Source organism: Pinus tabuliformis, chromosome J (assembly GCF_031772625.1).
Source record: "Pinus tabuliformis cultivar Carrire ecotype Pingquan chromosome J, CPIR1, whole genome shotgun sequence".
NCBI lineage: Eukaryota > Viridiplantae > Streptophyta > Pinopsida > Pinales > Pinaceae > Pinus > Pinus tabuliformis.
This window is the reverse complement of record NC_142295.1, coordinates 813442912-813468574: the sequence shown is the minus strand read 5'-3', so window position 1 is coordinate 813468574 and position 25663 is coordinate 813442912. Positions and strand designations below refer to the sequence as shown.

At 34.5% G+C, this 25663-nt stretch overlaps 2 pseudogenes; both read left to right on the top strand.

Annotated features, from left to right (window-relative positions):
• The first annotated feature begins 480 nt into the window (after nt 1-480).
• Nucleotides 481-1501, top strand: LOC149229188 (LRR receptor kinase SERK2 pseudogene; annotated as a pseudogene).
• Nucleotides 1502-14358: 12857 nt separating this feature from the next.
• LOC149229187 (xanthotoxin 5-hydroxylase CYP82C4-like) overlaps nt 14359-25663 on the top strand; it is a 127867-nt pseudogene continuing 116562 nt past the window's right edge.

The following is a 25663-nucleotide window of genomic DNA, read 5'->3' as shown; positions in this document are numbered from 1 at the left end:
TCTAGTTTTACACCTGTTGTATTTTAAGGAAGCTCATTTATACTATAATTCAACCATCTTTGAACTGTAGCCCTGTGTTGTATGAATGCATGAAATACCTCCATATGATTTCCTATTTTGGTCACTGGTTTATCCTTTACCAGTCATTAATTACTAGACTGAACCCAAATTGCCCTGCTCCAAATCTAGCATTCCTCAGGGATGCCTATGAGAATTACATCTACCCTTTGCCTCTGGGCCTCTGTTTTTTTCTTATCCGGTAGAAATATTCAATGGCAATTATTGCGTTGTAACCGTTGATCAAAACTAAATAATTGAATTCTACACCTAGTTTATTTTAGACCATGTGGACAAATTACTGGGGTTACCCAAGTGTAGGCATTTAACAACAGAACGTGAAAGCAATAGAGGCTTTTAGAGGTGATGTGCGTACAAGAAAAATGATAAATAAAAACTAAATATTTTAAAACAACGGGCAAAGTATATAAAGGAGTGCTGGTAGACAATACAAAGGTTGCAGTGAAACGATTGACTGACTATCATAGCCCTGGTGGGGAGCAAGCATTTCTACGGGAGGTTGAGATGATCAGTGTGGCAATCCACCGCAACCTTCTGCGCTTGATAGGATTTTGTGTTGCACCATCAGAGCGGCTTCTAGTCTATCCATATATGCAAAACCTTAGTGTTGCATACAGGCTAAGGGAGCTCAAACCTACAGAAAAGCCATTAGACTGGCCTGCTCGGAAAAATGTAGCCTTAGGTGCAGCCCGTGGTTTGGAGTACCTTCGTGAGCACTACAATCCTAAAATCATTCATCGGGATGTGAAAGTTGCTAATGTCTTGCTAGATGAAGACTTCGAAGTTGTTGTTGGTGATTTTGGGCTAGCGAAATTGGTTGATGCTAGGAAAACTCATGTTACAACTCAAGTCCGTGGAACCATGGGTCACATTGCTCCTGAATACTTATCAACTGGAAGATCCTCAGAGAGGACAGATGTGTTTGGTTATGGTATTACTCTTTTGGAGCTTGTCACTAGACAACGTGCTATAGATTTTTCACGTCTCGAGGAAGAGGATGACATTCTATTATTGGATCATGTTAAGAAGTTACAAAGAGAGAAAAAATTAGATGCTATTGTAGATGCAAACCTAAAGCAGAACAATGATGTTAAAGAAGTTGAGGCAATGATTCAGGTAGCATTGTTGTGCACATAGACCTCACCGGAAGATCGACCCAAAATGACAGAAGTTGTGCGCATGTTGGAAGGAGAGGGTTTGGATGAACGTTGGGAAGAGTGGCAGCAGGTTGAAGTCATTCGTCAACAAGAATATGAACTAATGCCTCGAAGGTTTGAGTGGGCTGAGGATTCTGTATATAACCAGGATGCAATCGAACTCTCTGGTGGAAGATGATCAACATGGGCTTTGGTGTCTCATATTTTTGTAACTTGGAACATTTTACAGTTTTCTTCAAATATATCATTATTGGAACTGTAAAAGCGGTTTTTAAGGTCGTAAGATTTTATTTACCTGTTCTTTCACTTTTGTAAGCAAGGTGTGACTGCTTGTTCAACGATACTCAAATGCATTTTAAATCCCTGCTTCATCAAAAGGAAATCTCCAATCATGCTGTTGTCCATTTGCAATCGTGTACATTAGATATTCACCTAGGTATCCTTGAACATCTGAATACCAGGAAAACCCTGACTTTCGTTAACCAGGAGAGATCTGGATTATGATGAGGAAATTATATCCAACAATATTATAGTGTTTGTATTTATCATGGAATACTAATCTCCAAAGTTGGTTGTTTGAATTGGAATAATTCCTTGATGTAATGTGAAAAGATAAAATTAAATGTTTTTCCTTTCTAAGGGATCTCATTGTTTTGGGTGAGTGTCACTTCCAACGACCAGTTTACCCTGGTTGAGTTCAAATTTATTTGCTTATTTTCAAGAACGAAATGAAAATCATCCCACTCACTGGTTGTTCAGCTAAGTACTAATGGAAGCAAAACATTGTTATGCAGCATAGGAAGTATGAACGGAATGATGAGAATAATTCCAAACAACCCATGCCCTTATACAATATTATAAAGGCACCTACCACACTGGAGAGGGGTGCTCTTGTCACATGGCAGCCTATAGCCGTTTTCCCTTGTACAACATTTTTGAGAATTATGCAGAGAGACAAAGTTGACTGTAGAAGATATGACAAGAATATGATGCTTTAGGAAAGCTTTTAATAAAAGCCCCTGAATAGGAGGCTCACACAAGAAAGAGTATCCGAGGGCATCAAGATGATGCAGTTTTTGTTTGTATTTGGACACAAATTGTTGCTTGATGTACAATTCTTAGCTCCTTTTTTTTTGAGGCCTTAGTCACATGAACATAAATAAAGAGAGGATTGAAAGAGGGCAGTGTCCAAAATATAATGAAAACTGACTGTTTTTTTTTGTGGGATTTGAATGCCAATGCTGGTTCTCCTAATCAAAATGCCTAACCAATTGACTAGTCTGTTTTTTTTTAATAATAAATATGCAATATTCATTTATTTTTCATGTGGTACGTGTTACAAGGGTGTCATTTATAGTTTGAACAAAACAACATTGATTCTTGGACCTTAGTTTTATCAAATCAAATTTTAACCTTATGAAATTAAGTGTCATCTCTTGTCAGCGGCATTTATGTACTGCGGTATCTTAGTGATATTGTATAAGTTATGTGTTGTGGCCATGCATCATATTAGGGTGAAGATTTTATAAATTCATCTTCTCTTCTCCACAAACATTAATATGCATAAAATGCATAGATTTGTTGGATGGTGAATATTGTGGAATCATATTGATCTTATTCCAAAAATCCGTTTATGTTCAGTTTATGCTAATATCTTCTTGGTTCTTGCATTAAAATAACCATGTAACCTCTTAGTTGTTTGGAAACATGGCTTATTATTATATAAATATAAACACAAAAATTTCAAAATCAACTCTACTTTAAAAACATCTTTAATATAGGCAATTATTCCATTTGTTTAATTATTTCTCATTTGACGGCTCATATTGTGAGCTTCATTATATATCATGAAATTGTTTTAGTACTAGTAAACAATGATTAAAAAATAAATAAATAAATAAATAAAAAATTGAACCTTTGATATGTAAAGGACATTTCTCTCAAATTACAAAAAAAAAGAGTATGAAAATCATGCTGGAAACAATTTCTGAAGTTTTGAGTCTTTTATTGTCAAGATTAACTAATTGGGTTGGAAGATGAAAAAAACCAACAAATTGGAAGAGTGGGACTTTTATATTCACTAAGGTATTAAAGAAATTATATGCATGAAACTTATACTAGCACCTTCTAGTGGAATTGATAGTGCACGAATCCGTTGCTTGCCATTATTTTGGTTTTGGTACCACCTTATAGCATATCCGGGTTCAAATGCTATTTTCCATGACGGACAGTTAAATCTGTTTCAACTCTAATTGTTATTAAGGGGTTCCACAAGGATGTCACATGAGCGTTTATGATGCCCATTTTAACATAGATAGCCACCTATGTTAAGGTTCTATTTTGTAGTTCCATGTTATTTATGAACATTATATACATTTGGTTGGACACGTGAAAATCAATTGATGGATTTGGTATTAATGATGGAAATATTGGATGTATGACCAAATGTATGACTTACTTGCTTACAATTTATCTAGTGCATGACTTGTCAAAGTTATTGTTGCATCATATAGGCTTATATAGATATGATTTATCTAATCAATGACTTAGTGAAATTATGATTTATCTAATGTAAGATTTATTTCCAGTATGAACAACAAAAATTGACATGTGGACAGTGGGCCTAATAAACATGATGTTTAAGATCATGTATCTATATCTATTTTGTGGTTATATATATGCATGGATGAGAACTAAACTACAGATTGGAAAGAACTGAATGATAACCAAGATCTACTATTCCATTGGAGAAGGTCGAGACAACCAATGAGGAAAGGTATGATGTACATTGTTCTATTACATTTGGTATCTACTTGATATGCACTCTTATGACATGAGTAAAATGCAAATGATAGGTGGCAAGACGACCTGACTGGATTATTCGATGACAAGTCCAACCAGTGCTATAGTGTGGTTTGTGTTAAGGCATTGACCCTAGTTCTGAAGGAGGGGTGGAGGCATTTCCCACCGTGTATCCTCCGAAACCTAGAATCGTGGGAGGGCAGTGGTGGACACGCTCCCCTAGACGTGTGATGACGATTGCCAGTTGCCTGCTGGGGAAGTTAGGTCGATGTATTCGACGCTTCCACCATGTCAGTTTTATCAGTGGTTAGTATGGCCGTTGCCACTGATAAAGCAGCAGAGGACGGATAGGGTGGGGACGGAAGTAGGTCAGGATGGATAGGAGGATATAGATCAGTTGGAGACTCTTGATGGGAAGTAATGTCATTGTCTGACTTATCAAATTTTATTGCTATAACACTCTCTAATTTTCTATGTTTTCAAACTCCTTGTATCTTTTCATTCTAACTTCGAGACGAAGTTTTCTGAAGGAGGGGTGTATGTAATGCCCCACTTAAATCTTATCCTACAAATTTTGTTAATGTTTACATTATCTGAAAATATTGAGAAATATTGGTTTAATATAAAATTCATGATTTCCATTATTCAAATTCCCCACTTACCTCCTCAAATTGAATATTAGGTAGGATATGGTCTCCTTCCATTATTTCAAAAATATATGTAATTACATCTCACATTCCCCAATGTACCCTCACATTTACTAAGGAGAAGACATGGTCCTCTCCATGTAATTACATCTCACATTCCCCAATGTACCCTCATATTTACTTGGGAGAAGACATAGTCCTCTCCATCTCATTATCAATATATATATTCATTTCACATTCCCCAATATACCCTCACATTACTAAGGAGAAGACATGGTCCTCTCCATGTAATTACATCTCACATTCCCCAATGTACCCTCACATTTACTTGGGAGAAGACATAGTCCTCTCCATTTAATTATCAATATATATATTCACCTCACATTCCCAAATGTACTTTTCAGATTTACTTGGGAGAAGACATGGTCCTTTCCCATTAAATTCTCAATTTTATATTCATGTCACATTTCCAAATGTAATCCCAGCTTACTTGGGAGAAGAGAAGTCAATTGTAAGGATGGATGAGAAGTTAATGACATTAATGAGAGGTGGTTGAGATGGAGAAGGGAAGGAGGGTATAAAAGGGAAGGGGGAAGGGAGAAAAGGGGAGGTTGGGTCTTGCTTAGGATTGTGGGGTTGGTTGTGATTGTTTGGACTTGTTGTGTTTTTGGGAACCTTAGGAACCTGTGGAGGTTTCTTGGGTTGTTGAGAGGAGGGAAGTATTGTTATCTTGGTCTGAATCTTTCATTTGGACACACACACTACATCTGGTTGGACTTGGGCTTGGAGGGCTAGGGAACCTGTGGAGGTTTCCTGGGCTAGGGATTATTTCCTAGTTGGCTGGGAGGTAAATCCGGTTGGGTCCGTCAAGAGGAGCGTTCAGCAGGAGCAGCAAGATAGAGGTATCTCCATTAGCCACTGGTACAGGTATTCTTCCATAGGCTACTCTTGTAAAGTTAATTAGAATGAAATATTCACCTTAATTTATGTTGATTATAATGTAAATGTTCAAATTTTATTTGTTTAAAAGCCATGTAAGTAGGTAAGTTTAAGCCTCATATCGCATTTAATTTCAGAAGAAATTAGATCTATTAGCAGACTTAGGGAAGTCTCTTACAAAAAAGGTCCCATCAGATCGCAAAGCATGAATTCGGTAAATATAAGTGGTTCCATTAAATATGGTCCATTAATTAGAAGTTGAAGCCTCGTTCATGGAGGCTTATTGGGTGGTTAGAATTTTCATTAAGTAAAAGTTATAAGGCATGTAGTTAGTTTTGAAGTAAATATTACTATACTTATAGTTCTACTCTTATTGAGGTTTTCCTCTTGAATAGGAAAGTGAATATTATATACAATTTGATTATTAATAGATATTTTCTTATTGTTATTAATTTCTAGATGTATTTCTATTAATTAGCTTTTCACGACTATATTTTTATCTATATTTAGTTGTTTATGTGCTTTCAATGACCATATCCCATCTATATTTTTTGAATATTTTGTTTCAAATAACAAAGAACATCACAAAAAATTTAAGTGGTGATCAATACCACTCCTTATTTAACAATTATGTTTTCTTTTTACAAATGCTCCTTAATGTTTTTTTTTTCCTCCACCTTATTCTTCCCCTTCATATTCATGTTTCCATTGTACATGGGATTTTCTTTCTGTGTTATTTAATGTTTGATCTTCTTTTCTTGTAACTTGTCTTGGAAATCATGTCTTTTTCGTAGGTGTAATGACAATGGTTCACTTAGTCTATGCTACTCACACCAAGGAAGTGTGAAACCCTAATTTTTTTTTGTTTCCTTACTTCTTCCTTATGCTCACGTGGGATCTCCAATTTGGGTTTGAAATTTATCTAAAAAAATAAATGGTTACCAATACCTCTCCTCATTTGGTAATTTAGTTCTCCTTTTACTAAATTCTTGGATGTGATTTCATTACCTCCACCTTGTTGTTCACCTTCGTATTCCTCTTTTCATTCCACATGACATTTTCCTTTTGTTTCCTTTAGTGTTTATTCTTCTTGTCTTGTGGATTGTCTTAGAAATCCCACCTTTTTGGTAGGTGTAAGGATGACAATGTACTTATTCCATTTATCTCATGGAAATGGAACATCCCAAATTAATTTGGTCTCCTCACTTCTTCCCTACACGTGGTTTAGATTACCAATTTGGGTTCACAATTTGTCACAAAACAAAATTAGGTGATCACTAGTAACTCTTCTTATTTTACATTTTTATTGCCATTTTACTAGGTGATCCCTTGTGGTTTGGTTTCCTACACCTTATTCTTCATCTTTGTCTTCATATTTCCATTTTGTATGGTGTTTTCCTTTCGTTTTATTTATTGTTTCATCTTCTTGCCTTGAGCATTGTCCTGGAAACCCCATACTGTTTATAGTTGTAGGGATGGAAGTTCATTTACCAATGAAACTCATCTCAAGGAAGTGGGAAACACAAATTCATTTGGTATCCCCAATTCCTCCTTATCCACAAATGGTATTGCCAATTGAGCTTGAAATTCATCTCAAAAGAGTGAAGTGGTGACCAAGGCATTTTCTTATATAACAATTTTGTTGTTTTTTTTCCAAGTGTTGCCTTATGATTTTATTGCCTCCAATTTGTCATTCACCTTTATATTCATCTTCTCATTCAACCCAATTTTTTTCCTTATTATTCATGTGCTATTTCTTCTCATTGCATTGTAGTTTGTCTTGGAAATTCCATCTAAATTTTAGTAGGTGTAATCATGGTTTCTCATTTATTACATGTCTATCATGTGAAGGAAGTGGGAAACCCTAAAGTCATTTGGTATTCAGATCTCTTCCTTGGGCACATGCCTATTTGGAAATTTTGGCTTCTAAGTATCCTCAAAAATTTCAAATGGTGACCAAGTCGTCTACTTATTTGATAACTTTGTTGTCATTTTACCAAGCATGCCTAGTTTTGTTCCTTCCACCTTGCTTCTTTCTTTTGTCTCCCTCTTCCTATTCCCCATGGCATTTTCCTTGTGTTTCATTGAGTGTTTGTTCTTCATGTATTACAAATCACCTTCAAAACCCCATAACTTTTGTAGGTATAAGGATGGTAAATTTTTTTTTATTTTTTATCACATGTCATTCATCTCAAGAAGTGGGAAACCCCAAATATATTTGGTATCCTCACTTCTAATTTACATTTGGGAAAGCCTACCAATATGGGTACTCTTAATTCAACTAAAAATAATTAGGTAGCGGTAAACAAATCTCCTTATTTGAATATTTTGGTGCTATTTTAACAGGTGCCCCTTCATGGTTTCATTTTTTCCACCTTGTTGTTCACCTCCATATTCCTCTTCTTATTTTGCATGGTGTTTTCTTTTTCTTCCATTTAACATTTCATCTTCCTTCCTAATGGCTTGTATTGGAAACCCCATCATTTTGATATATGTGAGGGTGGCATCTCATTTATTCCATGCCACTCATCTCAAGAAAGTTGGAAACAACAAATTCATTTCATCTCCTCACTTCTTCCTTGCACATGGGGGAGCTTACTAATTTAGATGTGCGAGTCATCTCAAAAACATTGTGTGCTAATCGACACCTCTTTTTTTGAGAATTATGTTTTCTTTTACAAATATTTCTCTTAATATTTCATTGCCTGAACCTTATTTTTTAAATTAATCTTCCTCTTTTCATTCTACATGGTGTTTTCCTCTAGTTTTTTTAGTGTTTGGTGTTGTTTCGATGTAGTTTATCATGGAAAAATTATCATTTTGGTAGGAGGAAGGATGATGGCACATTTATTTCATATCAATCATATAAAAAGGTGGGAAATCTTGAATGTTTTAGTCTCCACACATATCATTGTCCATAAGAAACCTTGTTGATTTGGGCTTGCTAAATATTTCAAAGGAGTTAAGTGGTGATGAACACATTTTCTCATTTTATAATTTCGTTGTCTCATTTTCAAGCATTTCCTTGTGGTTTCATACATCATGAATTAAACTATCATGGTTATGGATTTAAACCATGGCTATTCCATTGACAATTGATGGTAGACCACCCTACTATGGCTATAAGTGGGTCATATCTTCATATACGATATAATAGATTTAGTAAATCTTCTCTTTACTTAAGATTTGCATTAAATCTAATTTGAGAAGGGTATCCCTACAAAAATCTGGATATATGGTAATGGTTGAATTGGGCGTAATTATTACAATGTGAATATATTTTGTTTCCTACATAATTACTTTTCATCATGGGTAAATACTAAAATTGAAGAAACATTGGTTTGGGAGGAATATTTTTATATCTTTTGTTTTGAAAATATCAAAAATATTTATGATAAATCAATTATGATGTCGTATTTCTATATGTTACAAAAAAAGAAACGGATAAACTATTTCTACTTGAGGTCAACAAATAACCTGATACTCAACTTTATGTGTTGAGTTAAATATGGTTTTAATGTGATTTTTTTCATGTTTTATAATTTTTCATGGTTTTGTAGTAATCTAGAATATTAGAAGCATTTTTACAGGCACCATTAACCTCCTTTCATTCACCATGACCACCTATCTCCATTCATCCCACACCTTCTCTATAAATCCCACATAGTAGGGTGGATCTTTTTTGTAGTCACCCAACCTCATCCCTTTATATTTTGCTTTCTTCGCTTATTATATTTAATTGCCACTCACTTGCACCTCCATTTTAAATTCACCTTATAGTATCGCTACATTTATTTGTACTACACACATTTTCTACAAACCACATGTTGCAACTGCCATTGCATCTAAAATTGTTACATCTATTGTTATTGCATCTACTTCTATCACATCCCCAATTGTTGCCTCATAGCATATTTTCGAGGTTACACTTGAATTTCCACCATTGTTTATGATATTCACAATGACATCATTAGTTATGAAATTCTTATCTAGCATATATAGAATTGGATTTTGGTAGTTTCAATTTTTCATTAGTTGATTCTAGTAATTGTTTCAAGGAGGCATTGTGGAGAGGATTGGGTTAGAAATGAGGGGAACATCATCAAGACCAGTGGTGTCTTCTATTTTGTTTTTCATTATAATAAATTCTATTTACATTTTGTAATTATTTTAACTCTTAAAATTTTTGAAAATAAAAAATATGAATATTGTTTCCTTTCTACTTTCTAGAAGAGTTTGTAGCTTCTTGATATAAGAAGACTTAGGTTTTCTCAAGCCCCAAGAAGAGTAAGGCCATATTTAGAGATATGCCTTGTAGTGTTGAGAGTGGTGATGTTCCACCACGGACCCATTATGTACCTTAGGCATGATGTATCATTACATCATGCCTATAAGAATATGGTATCATTATGTTTCTTGGGCATTAATTTCCACTAATTCATGACATGGAATTAATTTCCACTATAAGAATGTGGTATCATTATGTTTCTTGGGCATGATGTGTTATGTATTAAAATATGTCCAATTGGGCGAATTTTGAATATTGGTACACAATTTTAGACATGTACAATGAATTACCTATTGTTCTTGATTTTTTTATAATAATGTGTTGTTATACAAGTTTTTGTTTATTTGTTTGATGTCAATGATGAATGATATTGAAATCCAAATTTGACAAAATTTGCGAAGGGAAACACAAAAATTCAACCCATCAAAATAATTAAAATTCTATTTTTCTTTTTAATCAAACAAGAAATCAGGATAATGCAAGATAATTTTATTTAATGGAGTATGGTTATTACATTTGACAAAGACATTGGAAAATGGTGTCATAACCCTTCACTGTCAACTATAAACCTAAAGTTGTAGTGACTAATGGTCACAACTTCTAGTGGTATTTATGTGGTTATGGATGGCTTGGGGTGGGCATGTTTGGTAAATAGGGAAGGAATTTAAAATATTTTAGATAGTGAGAGAGAGAAATCTAAATGGAAAAGTACCACTTGTGTAATGTATCATTCTCATAGATATAAGTTTGGTTGTAGATAAGAGAAAACTATCAAATACTTAAGCTAAATTCATCTTAAGCTTGGATCTATCAAGCTCTAAGATATAATAGCTTAGATCTTAACATAGGCTGGATAAGCATATACTAAATATGAACAAATTTTATTAGGTTGTAGTACATAGTTGTAGTAAGTGATTATACTATCATCATCCATAACATATCCAAAATGTCTGAGATCTATTGATTAATTACAAATTGAATGTGTAGAGTTAGCTATCTACTAGAATCCATAAAACACTAGAACGATTTAGCGCTTCATACAATTATCTTACTATCTAAATAAGCATACAAGTTAAATACCCACCATCCGCCTTCTACCCATAGTTGCAGAGCGTAGTGACTCTGTCCTATAGAATGGGTCACTTTACAAAATGAATGTATAGAGTTAGCTATCTACTAGAATCCATAAAATACCAGAGCAATTCAACCCTTTATACAATTATCTTACTATCTAGATAAACATACAAGTTAAATACCTACTATGTATAAAATAATTATTAATAGTGATCATTTCTCATACATATTATCAAAATCTAATCCTAAAAACGTGGAAAATAATTGATCAAATAATCTCCCATTAATAAGACACTTAAACTCAATAAATCAAACAAACCCACCAAACTAATTAAAATATAATTATCAAAATTATATTCCAAAATAAACAAACTTATAAACCTAATCACAAATTTCCCACGTATAATTTAAAAATCCCTGATCGCAAAATTTAAGATTGAACCCGCGGCACTAAATAAGGATATGGCAAAACAGCCTCATAGATAAATCTGCCTTTTCTGCATGCATGTGTCTTCTACACAGGTTTCGCTGTGCGGCGCGCTTATTGCAATTTGATGGCGAAATATGTCACGAGGTGTCTGGTCTTCGGTCAATGATTTTGATTGTCCAACCTTTACGGCAAACTGTGTCACGGCTAAAGAGGCATTAATTTGATTTGATTTTCCAGCTTTTACGGCAAAATGTGCAACGACTGAACAGGCATTAATTTGATTTTCCAACTTTGACCGATATACAGATTTACCAAGCCGACAAATCAACGGTTTGATAGTGTAGAAGAAAAATAATATTCCACTATGTTGTCACGTTCCAGTGTGAAATATCGGCTAAAAGGCCATATTGCCAATATTATTTCTCGTGAAGCCATGGTTCCGGGGCTCAGAAGCCAAAGTCAAATCGAATCCGGCTCACAAGGAGCGTCCTTCACGGTGGCGATTAAAGTGATTTTTGGAATCTGTTTCTCGTTAATTATTAAAAATATGAAGACTTTATTATAAAATAGATACATCTATTAAATATTTTTATGTAAATTATAAATTCTATACATACAAATGTTTTTATCTTTCTCTACCCATTATACATATTTTTATCTAAGTTGCATATGATATACATATTATAGATATCGACTTTTGTCCTCACCCATTCCATATATATATCCAAAATATACGTTTGATCGGGACAAGCTGATAGTGGTCACTAATTCCCATTTTATTTTCCAGGAAGAGTATACCATACATTTAATGTTGATTGAGTAGAGGTTTATTTTATATTGTGTAGAAGAGATGTGTAAGTCTTTTAGTTTGTTTTTTTCGGAAATACGTTTTTTTTTTTAAATATAAATTATATTTTAAATAGAAAATTAATATTATAAGATAATCTTCGGCAAAATCACATAATGAATCTTATCTTATCTTACAATATTATGGATCACAGAAGTCTAAATTCCTCAAAATTAATATTAATTATTAAAAATGAATATATAAAGTAATTATAAGTAAAAAAAAAAAAGATATTTAATTTTTATATTTTTCAAAAATATCTCAATAAGATATTTAAATAAAATGTTTGAACTAATTTATGTTGATGTCAATTTCATATTTTCTAAAATAATATATTTTATTGTTTTCTATAAAATAATATTTAATTAAGTTATCAATAAAATATTTTAATACAAATTAACCATTTTAATTTGTGCTCATAAAATATATGTATATATTATATAAAATATTTTAATGTCATCTATGTTATATTACATATCAATTAAAAAATTTATATGTATATCACAATTTTATTTATTTATTTTATTTTATTTTTTATTTATAGTTAAAACATTAATTTACCCCATATATATATATATATATATATATATATATATATATATATATATATTAAAAATACAATTTAAACAATAAAATATTACACATTATATTTTGTATTCTAAAAAATTTGATTCCTCTTAATTATCTCAATTAGATTCATATTTAAAATAAATCTATACTAATATTTAAATCAAATCATAACCAAATTTTAAGTATCCTGTTTCCCTTTTTATATATTCTTTTATATATCCTGTCTTTTTATCTATTCTATTGGATTTCTCATTCCTTTTTTAATTTGATTTTACCTGTCGTTTGAATGGTGAGAATACCTAGGTTACTTGAAGGAAGTCCTTAGGAGGCCATGGCCGATTTTGCCTTTTGCAAGTATCATTCTGCTTCTAATATTCATTATGCTAAAAAGTTGTTATTCCAAAAGCGTGTGTACATGCCTCTAGGGCCTCTGGCCTGGCAATTTATTGGGCACATCCATATGCTGGACAAGAATCGACCTCTTAGTAGAGGTTTATTTTATAATTTAGTACGGAAAATGTGCACGTCTCTTAGTTTGTAGTTTGTTTTTTTAAGAGTTGACCTATAATTATTTAAAATAAAATAAAATTATATTTTAAATAAAAAAATAATATTTATTATAAAAAATAAATATATTGTAAAGTGATTATAAGTAAAAGAAAAATATTTAATCTTTATACTTTTAAAAAATATTTAAATAAAATATTTGAAAATTTTTGTTAACTAGTTTACGTTGATATCAATTTCATGTTTTTTAAAATAATATATTTTATTGTTTTCTATAAAATAATATTTAATGTGAGTTATTAATAAAATATTTTAATACAAATTAACCATTTTAATTTGTGCTCATAAAATATATGTATATATTATGTAAAATATTTTAATGGCATTTATGTTATATTACATATCATTTAAAATTTTCTATGTATATATCACTATTTTATTTATTTGTTTTATTTATATAGCATTCAAAAATACAATTTAAACCATAAAATATTACACATTATATTTTGTATTCTAAAGAAATTTGTATATGAAAAAAATTTGATTCCTCTTAATTCATGTTAGATCCATATTTAAAATAAATTTATATTAATTTTTAAATCGAATTATAACCATTAGCTGATTTTGGGTATCCTGTCTTGCCTTTGATTCCTCTTAATTTGATTCCTCTTAATTCATGTTAGATCCATATTTAAAATAAATCTATACTATTTTTTAAATCAAATTATAACCATTAGCTGATTTTAGTATCCTGTCTTACCTTTTTATATATTCTTATAGATATCCTGTCTTGCCTTTATCTATTCTATTAGATTTCTCAATTTGTTTTTTTAACGTGTAGTTTGAATGGTGAGAATACCTAGGTTAACTGAAGGAGGTCCTTAATTTGTTTTTTTAACGTGTAGTTTGAATGGTGAGAATACCTAGGTTAACTGAAGGAGGTCCTTAATTTGTTTTTTTAACGTGTAGTTTGAATGGTGAGAATACCTAGGTTAATTGAAGGAGGTCCTTAGGAGGCCATGGCCGATTTTGCCTTTGCAGGTATCATTCTGCTTCTAATAATTCATTAGGCTAAAAGGTTGTTATTCCAAAAGCGTGTGTACATGCCTCTAGGGCCTCTGGCCTGGCCATGGGCACATTCATGTGCTGGACAAGAATCGACCTCTTCATCAAACCCTTTACCATCTCGCTCGGCGCTATTGCCACATCATTCTCCTCCAACTCGGCTCTTGTAAGGTCTTGGTAGTGACGTCCTTGGAGTTAGCCAGGGAATGTCCCACTATCCACGACGAGAACTTCGCCTCCAGACCACGTTTCTCCGGAACTGAGTATTTAGGCTACGATTGCACGCTGCTGGGTCTCAATCCATGTGACGGACGGTGTAGAAACCTTCGTAGGATCTACACATCGCACCTTTTATCCACTTCGAGGGTGGAGTCATCTCAAAAGATTCGAAGGGAGGAGGTGTCCAAGTTTGTGCGTCGCCTGTTCCAGATAGGAATTAAAGCCGAGGCGTAGGCTATTGTGGACGTCACATCGATGATGGTTGATATTTTCTTTGATATTATTGTACGACTAATGTTACGTGGCAGCGCAGAAGACGTGGAAGAGTGGAAGGATATGATCCACATCTATTTCTTTTAAAGGATATGATCCACATCTATTTCTTTTAAAATAAGTTAATTACTGAGTTAAATTTAAGGACTCAACTTAAAGCAAGTCGAGTGAAGTCATAGTCAAATTTAGTATGTGATTGTATTAAGTATCAGGGCTTTCGTTTAAAGAGTGAACGGAACTTTATTTGGATGGTTCATCCTGCACAATAAGTGTCAAGATTTTGCAAATGGGGTAGCAAGTTAAGTGGGCTTGATTATGGGAAAACTCCATTGTTAAGCCCGCTTGAACTAGAGGCGATCTCGGATGGGTGACCTCTCGGGAAATCCTAGTTACTAGGTACAAGCCCCAGAAGTGATGATTGTTATTTCACTAGTTTCAATCCCACTTCTTCACCCTTGTGAGCATCAACTGATGCAATGAGTGCTAAGTGGACTATTCAAAAATCATGAGAAATTATTCAATTACGAATACATCTCATGGCAATGGTCATAGATGAATGACTTATTTAAAGCAGTTGAATTCCAAAAAATGATATGTGGTTGTATGTCAAGTTATTTTAGGCGGGTCTTCAGTGGGAAAAAATTAAATACCTTTTACTCAATTCTTTGTAATCATCAAGCATCGTGTTCTTATTTGTAATTTATTTGTGTTATTTTCTACCTTACTTTCTCTACTTTTCATTTTGTGTGATTTATTTGTGTTATTTTCTGCCTTTGCTTCTCTACTTTTCAGACAATATGGTATCGGTGTTGAGGGAGGGAGGATGACAAGATTTGTGGTGCCTATAGCCTCAGTGAGAAGAGGGCAAGAGAAGAAGGCCAGTGGTATTGTCATACTAATACTGTTAAGCGATGACAAGTGCACAAGTAGGTGCAAAATTCACACCTAATTAGTACAAAAACTGCGTAATTTTCGTCAAACTTAAGATGCTTTGAAAATTCAAGTTATCTGCGAAGCTAGGTTATGTCGGGAGTGCACACATCTCGTAAGCAAGCAAAAAGTTGAAAAAAAAGCAAACTACGTTGTTCAGTACAACGTCAAAGTTTGTTTTAAAGTTGGAAACTATCGAGTGTTAAAGGTGATATGTGTTTTTTAAGGTCAAAGTTTGTTTTAAAGTTGGAAACTATCGAGTGTTAAAGGTGATATGTGTTTTTTAAGGAGGGGCTCATTATAAAAGTATTAAAAAAAAAAAAGTAATTCAAGGTTTTTATTAAAAGGGTTTTATAAAAAAATTATAAAGTTTCATAAAGTTTTTTATATAGTTTTTAAAAAAGGTTCTATAAAGTTTTTCATATAGTATTTTCGGACATTATATAGTGTGAGTGGTTTATAATAAAGGGATTATTTATAAAGGCTTTGCAAAGATTATAAAAGTAGAAATTTAGGGTTTCATAAGAGAATTTTTTTTAAAAGAAAGATGACTTTGTCTAGTTTCTAGTCGCAATTTCCTCTATTTACATGAAAGGATTATGATGTGTGGGCCATTAAAATGGAGACCACGTTGAAGGCTCATGATGTTTAGGATCATGACTAGTTTGGGTTTTGAGAACCTAAAGATGAAGCAGAAGAACAAGCTCTCACTAATGCAAAGATGAATCTATGGAAGAAAGACAAACAGAAGACTGCACAAGCATTGTAGCTTATCTAGGAGGGAGTCATGGAAAACATGGGTGACCTTGGCAACAAGCTATAAGCATATGGCCAAAGTTAATATTGCCAAGTTGCAAAATACTAAGAGAGATTTTGAAGGTTTGCAGATGGAGACATAGGACATCGATTCTTTCATGAATCAGGTCATGAATGTCGTAAATCGGTTAAAAAATTATGGTGATGAAAATAAAGATCAAACAATGGTGGATAAGGTCCTCAAATCATTGTCTACAAAATTTGATGTTATGGTAGCAGCCACAGAAGCAACCAAGGATTTGACATCATTAAAAGTTGATGAGTTGATGGGACCACTTCTATCACATGAGCCAAGGATTGACAAAAATAAGGATTTCACTTTAGAAACTGCTTTCAAAAGTTAGGTTTATATTTCAAGAGACATATCTCAAGGTAGAAGTAGATCAAGAGACAAAGGACGATGCAAAAGACAGGGGGGTCAGAGAGATGACTGAGAAGGGAACGAACATGAAATCAGACACAACAATAGAAGCTTCAACAATAATCAAAGAGCTGACAAATCAAAGGTGAGATGTTATTATTGCATTAAATTTGGTTACTATGACTGTGATTGCAAGAAGAGGTTAGCTGATCAAGGGAACCAGAGAGATAATGTCATTATAGATAGTACTAACTCCATGTTCCTAGCTTTCCATACCATGCATGAACCTTCTGATAATGTGTGGCTATTAGATAGTGGTTGGAGTAACCACGTGACACACAACAAGAATTTGGTTAATTTGGATAAATCTGTGAAGATAGAGGTAAATTTGGGGACTGACAAGACTGTGGATGTATATGGAAAAGGAGTGGTCAACATTCTGACCAAGCAAGGGGAGCCGGAGATAATCTCAGAGACATATTATGTTCCTGGTCTCAAACATAATTTTATAAATGTTGGTAAATTGACAGAGAAGTCATACAGAGTTATCTTTCAAGGACAGGGATGTGTTATATATGACAAGCCCCCAAGCAACTAACTAATAGAGAAGGTGTAGATGACGAGGAACAAACTCTTTCCTCTAGTTATGAATTACAGTGATCAAATCAGTTCTTTTACTATTGCATGTTTTAATGATTATTGGTTATGACACTTTTGGTTTGGAAACTTGCACTTTTCTAGTCTAATATTGTTGCAGTAGAAACATATGGCTAGAAGACTACCTCCCATCAAAGAACCTTCTAGTACTTGTGAGTGTTGCATCCTGGGAAGGCAACACCATGAAATTTTTCCAAAGGGAGTTGCATACAAGGCAAAGCAACCTCTTGATCTAGTCCATATAGACTTGTGTGGACCTATGAGGACACAATCGATTGGTGGAAGTTTTTACTTCCTCACTTTCATTGATAACTATAGAAGAAAGGCTTGGGTTTACTTCTTGAAGTAGAAGTCTCAAACTTTTGCAAAGGTCAAGGAATTCAAAGCCTTAGCAGAGAACCAAAGTGATCGACATATCAAGGTACTGAGGTGAGATCATGGTGGAGAATATCACTCGAAGGAATTCCATGATTGCTGCAAACAATATGGAATCAGAAGACTGTTTATAACCAGGTACACACTGTAGAAGAATGGTGTAGAATAGAGAAAGAACAGGACAATTATGAACATGGAAATAAGTATGTTGAAAGGAATAAACTTGTATAATGTGTATTGGGCAGAAGCAGTTGCATGTGTTGTTTATGTGATAAACATATCTCTTACAAACAGTGTGATGAATAGAGTACTAGAAGAAGCATGGTTAGGTATGTCTTGTGGCATATCTCATCTTAGAGTATTTGGATGTGTAGCCTATGCCCAACTGCTTATAGAGCTAAGAGCAAAATTGGATGATAAAAGTGAAAAACGCATATTTACTGCTTATAATGAGCAGTCAAAAGCTTACAATTTTTATAACCCTATTACTAAGAAGACCATAATTAGTAGATATGATGTGTTCAAATAACAAGGATCATGGAATGGTAGTATAGACAAAACAATTGATGCACAAGTGCCTCTGACGGAAGAAGATGATGTAGGAGAAAAGGAGCAACAAGTATCACAGGTGAAGACAACAAACATAGACACACCAACAAGGACTCCAAGATTTTTTGAGCAACATGGATCTTCAAGCAGATCAACAGACAATAATTCTGCACACAACTAATCAGGTGATGAATCAAGCAATGGTAAGAGAAATATGATAAGTGTGAAAGATATTTATGATGATTTGGATGTTAGTTCAAATTTTGCATTGTTTTCATTCCAAACTTCTTTGTTTGAAGAAGAAATCATAAATGAAAATTGGGTGCAAGCCATGGATGAAGAAATTGAAGCTATTGAAAAGAATGATACATGGGATTTGGTTGATTTACCAAAAGATAAAAATATCAATGCTGTAAATTGGGTGTACAAGACAAAGATGAATGAGAAAGGTGAAATTGATAGATTTAAAGCAAGACGTGTTGAAAAAGGATTCTCACAGCAACTGAGAATAGATTTTGGAGAAACATTTTCTCTAGTATCCAGATTGGATATTGTAAGAAGAGTTCTAGCCACAATAACTCAGAACGAGTGGAATTTGTATAAGATGGATGTGAAATCAACCTTCTTGAATGGAATTCTAGAAGAAGAAATTTATGTCTAGCGGCCTCTAGGATATGAAGTTGAAGGTAAAGAAGATAAATTTTACAGGTTGAAGAAAGCGCTCTATGGACTCAAGCAAGCGCCTAGAGATGGTATAGGAGAATTATTAGCTATGTTGTGACCTTTTGCAAAACATGTTCTCGACGTAAAAATGAGTGCAAAGGAGCAAAGATATTTTCAGCCATATTCCAAGTCATAGAAGCACACAAAGCCCAAATTAGACCCTCTCCAAAGGAAATTTCTCTAAACAAGCTTTCCAACGATACTCGAAAGTCCTAGAGTGGACTTCTGGGTCAAAAGTTAGAGCAAGTTGAAGTTCTACCTCTCAAAACCAAAAGACAAAGGGAAAACTTGAAAAATTCTAAGTTTGAGTTTGTGTCCATCCGCCACGTGTCCAATCAGAAGTGGAGGCATATGATACATTGGATTTCGGAGGTCCCTGACAGTGATGAGGAAAATCAATGATCACCAATCACAAAAATGCTCAGCATGTCGCAAATAAACAATCGACAATCCTTGAGGGACCACTATATAGAAATTGCGGAGAAAAGTGTCGATAGTGTAAACTGTCGGGAAAATGCCTTGAAGCATTTACAAAGGAATTTAGCTGCAAAACTAGAAGTGGGCAGGACTTTTCTCTCTCCTCCAGAGGGTCGCGTGGTTGAATACCATTGGTCCTGATAAAGCCACATGGTGTCTTACGTCATCATGATGTGGAAGTACGGTGGACACGTGGTATGTACATTCCGTGTTTTAAGGGGTCATAAGGGCCAAAATAGGGCGGCGTGTCACCACTCACAAGGTGACTCGCGACAGAGGATGATGTCAGGTCGCAAATTGGCAATTGAAATATTGAAGTTCCAAGCATATCATCTATCCATGATTGCACGCCATAGCATATCGGTGATCGCAAATTAGATGTCCTGTATATGAAAGGTCCTACAAATCATAGGTCCCGCAATATCGAAGGTCCTGCAATATCGAAGGTCCTGCAATATCGGAGGTCATGCAATATCAACAATTGCAAACAGTGTGATATCGACATTTCATAGAGGAGCATATCGGGGTTTCTTTCGATATGCATATTGGGAAAACACTTGATACCATGGGCCCAAAGCAATGCGGATAGGTGGCATAAGGTAGGCAACATATTGTGTCTTTTGACCAATGGTTGGGCAGAAGGTTGATAATTTTTTTTATAAAGTAGGAAAAGTTTATCAAAGGTTTTTTTATGTATTCAAGATTTGGCACAAGCCCTCCCTCATTCCCTCTATACATGGATCGGGCAACGTCACACGTTGCAATCACAAGTTTTGGGATGGTGCAATCGAAGGCAAGGTTGTGAAATCCTTGATCTCTAAATTCTGATATTCCAAAGTGGGCCCACGCGCATAAGTGTGTGGTCCTATGTGTTACACATGGGGACCGCTATTGATGTAATGATTCAAAGAATAGATCCCCATCCTAGCTAAAGGGTTTTAAGCCCCTAAAGGCTTTGGCCCTGAGTCCCCATGCCTCTATCATGTAGTTTCCACCTAAGACCCAGGGCTAAGGTAGAGGGGGTGAATTGGAGATCGACATCGCAGTTTTGTCAAGTTTGTTTAGTTTGAAGCCCATGAATATCCTGAGCTCTGATACACTTGTATAATCATTTCATGGGGCAGACTTAGTTCCAGTGGATTGATAAAGGAAGGAAAGGGGATGGATGAGTTGGAAGCTGTGCTTAGGACATGTTATGGCCGTCATGGGTGATTACTCTTGGTTCCTTTAAGTGAAGAATTAAAGTTGTTAATATTGAAAGTGACAGAGAACTAGCCGAGATAGTACGAGGCATAATGTGAGAAAAACGTGGCTAGACCAGAGGCCAGAAAAGAAAGTGGCGTGGAGATATCTTTATAGGACCATCATTTCAGTTTCACATGTTAATTTTGTTTTTCTTATTTTGACTGTTTTTGTTATTCTATTTTAAAGAAAGGCATCTTTCTGTTGTAATAAATTGAGGCAACAGAGCCTGCACGCCAAGATATCTAGTTAAGAAAACAGCTGGATCCTCAAGCCTGAGATATTATTGTAACTGATTTCCAAGTTCTCCCTCTCCTTATAAAAGAAAGAAAGAAACACTTAACAAAGGTTCAAAAATTTTGGGAAAGACTTCTCTCTTACGGGACCTTTCCTATTTTCCTAAAGGCATGTCTAAAGCTTGTTGTATGTTGGTTTTATTCAAGAGATTAATACAAAGTTACAAAAGATTCCAAATTATTAGATTTGTAGTATGTTATTCTCTCTTTATTTCTTCATATATGTTTAAAAGTATAATCTAGTTGTATTTCCCTTCAGATGAAGATCCATTTAAACCAAAACATTGATGGATAATGCTTGTTTCATGGTGGAAATAGAGTCTTTAAAAAGAGCTCCATGCATCTTAGAATTTCACAGCACTCTCTCTCACTCGTTTCTATCTGAGTCTTGATATATATAATTCTTAGAACTTAAGATTTATATGATGGACTCCTCTTCTACTGTCTTCTTCCATTACCTATGTTTCAATAATTAAATTATTGCACATTCCTAATGATTTGGCCACCTGTGAGTTGAATATTATTTCCTGAATACTCCTGTGTACAAGCTACTTCATATATTATACCTTTATCAATGGTTCTTAATCAAACCCATTTTAATTATTTGTTACAAACAAAAGTGTTGCAAGCATTTAATATAAATATGTCAAGCACTCTTTAAGATGTCCTAGGCACTGTTCTCCCCCTTCAACCTGAGGTTGTCTCAAAGAGGCTTCTATATCTTCTGAAGAACTTATGCTACAAGTTCTATAAAAAGCGAAAACATCTTATAGGCATCGTTGTTAGCAAACGAATGTGAAACAATTTTCCCTGGGCATGAAAAATATTTGCATTCTCTCTATCAGGTGAGCAAGGGAAGTGTGGGTTGAAGATCCCTCACCTTGGTGACTCCACTTTTTGAATTCATTTATAAACACCTTGGTGACTCCACTGTCTATATTCTAGCTTATAAGAGACCTCATACCCACTCAGATACCTCTCAAAAAAAAACACCATCTGTATTTGACCCAAAAAGAATAATACTCAGAAGGATTTGGAAAGAAAAGACTCCAAATATTGATGTTATTGTCTTTACATCTCCCGAAACATATTCATCTAGTTCATAGAAGGTTGTAATTCATTGTTTTGAATTTCCTCCTAGAGTTCTGGTATATCCTCCAGAAAGTGGTCATCTGCTCAATACCGTGTCCCTAGTGGTCAAAGAATAATTTGAGGAGATAAAGATAAACAACAAAGCAGCCCTACCCATAGTGTGAACAATTTCTCATTCCACTGTCAGTCAATTGTGTTACCATTGGTAATACCTCAAACTCCTCCAGTAATTCAAGCACCACCACCTCTAATCCAAATGGTTGTCCCAGGCTTCGTGTTAAACAAATATTCTCCCTTAAACCTCCCTTAACCTTTAAATGCAATGCCATAGGACTATCTCAAGGTCCTACCCAGGTATACTGAAGAAGCTAATATAACAGCGCAGAGACACATAGAAATTTTATGTGCCTTTGCAGAAAATCTTAATGTTGAACACCCAAATGTAGTGTTGAGTCTTTTCGTCCAATAGTTAAATCCTTGCCAAATGCTACCATTAACACTTGGGAAGAAATGGAGAACTCCTTTATGCAGAAATGGGGTGAGAAGAGAGACCATGGATACATTCTCACTGAGTTTAACACTATCAAGAAGAAATCAGGTGAGGATATCTAAGATTTTATTAAAAGACTTAATAAAATATACAACAATCTCCCTGTTGAAATCAAACCTTCACAGGTTGCTACCCGAGTAGTCTTTGCTGGGGCCTTTGATTTAGAATTTGGTTTTACTCTCAAAGAGAGGAAGTCTCCTACCTTGGACCAAATTCAAACTAATGCCCTTGAGGTAGAAGAAAACTTTACCTCTACAGGGAAGTCAAGAAGAATAATTGACTTTGGAATAAGAAAATGGGGAAAGAGGAGCATCTTCCACAAGTCAAGGAAGAGAATCTCAAGAATAGAGGATAACTAAAAAAATGGAGCTCGAGAATAACCTTCAAAGATAGAACTTCACAGCTGCTAATCAGGGTTTTAATCCCCAATACAAAAGGTCTCCCCTACAAATAACATAAAGGGATAGGAAAGAGAAACAATACCACATTCATCCTCCATTATATATAGAAGATGATATGGACAATATGATACCAAATACAACTGATGTTCAGGGGAACTTGTATTCCTCTTTAAAGGACAAGAACTCAGAACATATGAAGAAGAGGAGGAGGAGCTTGATGCAACACTGGATAATGACAAGGTTGATGCTTGTTATGAAACCAACTCAGGAAAAGATAGAAAATATAGATCAACGAATTCAAAATCAGCCTCTTCGAGGGGGAAACCTCCTTTACATTACACAAATGAAAAATTCTTGGATGATACAAATGACCAGACCTCCTTTCTATATATAGGAGTCTAAGGGGTCATAATATAATCAGAGTCGACATAACAATAATAATTTAAGGGCACAACAATAACAATAGTGGGCTTCTATGGGGCACAATAATGAAAATATGGGGACTATATGGGCACAACAATATAATAAGGGGGTTGCACTAATAAAAATAAGGGGTTACTCTAGTAGTATAGGGACCTAACATACCCCTCTCCTTCAAAAATTGTTTTCCTCAACGCTTGAGTAGTTTTGGATGCTTCTGCATAAAATTATCATCCTCTCATGTGGAATCTTCAGCGGGTAAGTTCTTCCACTTGATGAGATACTCTGAAATTGATCTATTTTGTAGCTGTCAGGTTTGTTTCCATGACTGCTTCAGGTTCCAATATGATTTTTCCTTCGTCATCAAGTTGAAAATATTGTTTGAACTAGGAGCTTGTCACCTATAACCTTGTTTAATCATGAAACATGGAAAGCTGGAGGCACTCAAGAAGATGCAGGAAGCTCTAATTTGTATGCCATAGTACCAATCTTTTGCAGCACCTTGTAAGGACCATAATACATTGGTGATAATTTATTATCCTTCTTAGCTTGCTTGAGGGACATTTGTTTGTATGGTTGTATTCGTAAAAATACCCAGTCACCTATATCAAAACTTTTTTCGCTGCGATGTTGATCTGCCTGTTGTTTCATTTGATTTTGCACAAAAGTGAGGTTATCCTTTTTCTTATTGATATGTCCTTCTATCTTGAGAGTTTGAGGAGTGGTAATTCCTGCCAATGAATTACAAGATATGGTCGGATTCATTTCTTCTTTCTCTAGGGTTGGTTCCTGGTGTATATCCTCTTCTTTTGATGTTTTTCAAACCCTTTCTTCCTCCTCTTCACAATCAATGTAAAATAATTTCTTCTCAACACACTTATGACCTTTAGTGTATTTTCTATCACAATTGTAACAAAGTTCGTTTTCTCCTTTTTCTTCCAATTGTTGTGGTGTCAACCTTGTAGGTTGTAGACCATATCTTTGCAGCTACTAATCAGGGTTTCAATCCCCAATACAAAATGTCTCCCCTACAAATAATGAAAAGGGATAGGAAAGAGAAACAATACCACATTCATCCTCCATTGTATATAGAAGATGATATGGAGGAACTGATAATGGATACAAGTGATGTTGACGGGAACTTGTAGTCCTCTTTCTCCGATGAAGGACAAGAACTCAGAACATATGAAGAAGAGGAGGAGGAGCTTGATGCAACACAAGATGATGACGAGATTGATGACTGTTATGAAATCAGCTCACAAAAAAATAGAAAATATAGATCAATGACTTCAAAATCAGCTTCTTCGAGGGGAAATCCTCCCTTACATTACATAAATGAACAATTCTTGGATGATACAAATGACTAAACCTCCTTTCTATATATAGGATCATAAGGGGTCATAAAATAATTAGAGCCGACATAACAATAATAATTTAAGGGCACAACAATAACAATAGCGGGCTTCTATGGGGCACAATAATAGCAGTATGGAGACTACATGGGCACAACAATATAATAAGGGGGTTTCACTAATAAAAATAAGGGGTTACACTAGTAGTATAGGGACCTAACATGCCCCTCTCCTTCAAAAAGAAAATTCATCAATGCTTGAGTAGTTCTGGACGCTTCTGTACAAACGTCTCGTCCTCCCACATGGAATCTTTAGCAGGTAAGTTCTTCCACTTGATGAGATACTCTGAAATTGATTGATTTCGTAGTTATCATGTTCTTTTTTCCATGACTGCTTCAGGTTCCAATATGATTTTTCCTTCCCTGTCAAGTTGGAAATATTGTTTGAACTGGGAGCTTGTCACCTATAACCTTCTTTAAGCATGAAACATGGAAAACTAGGGGCACTTGTGAAGATGCGGGAAGCT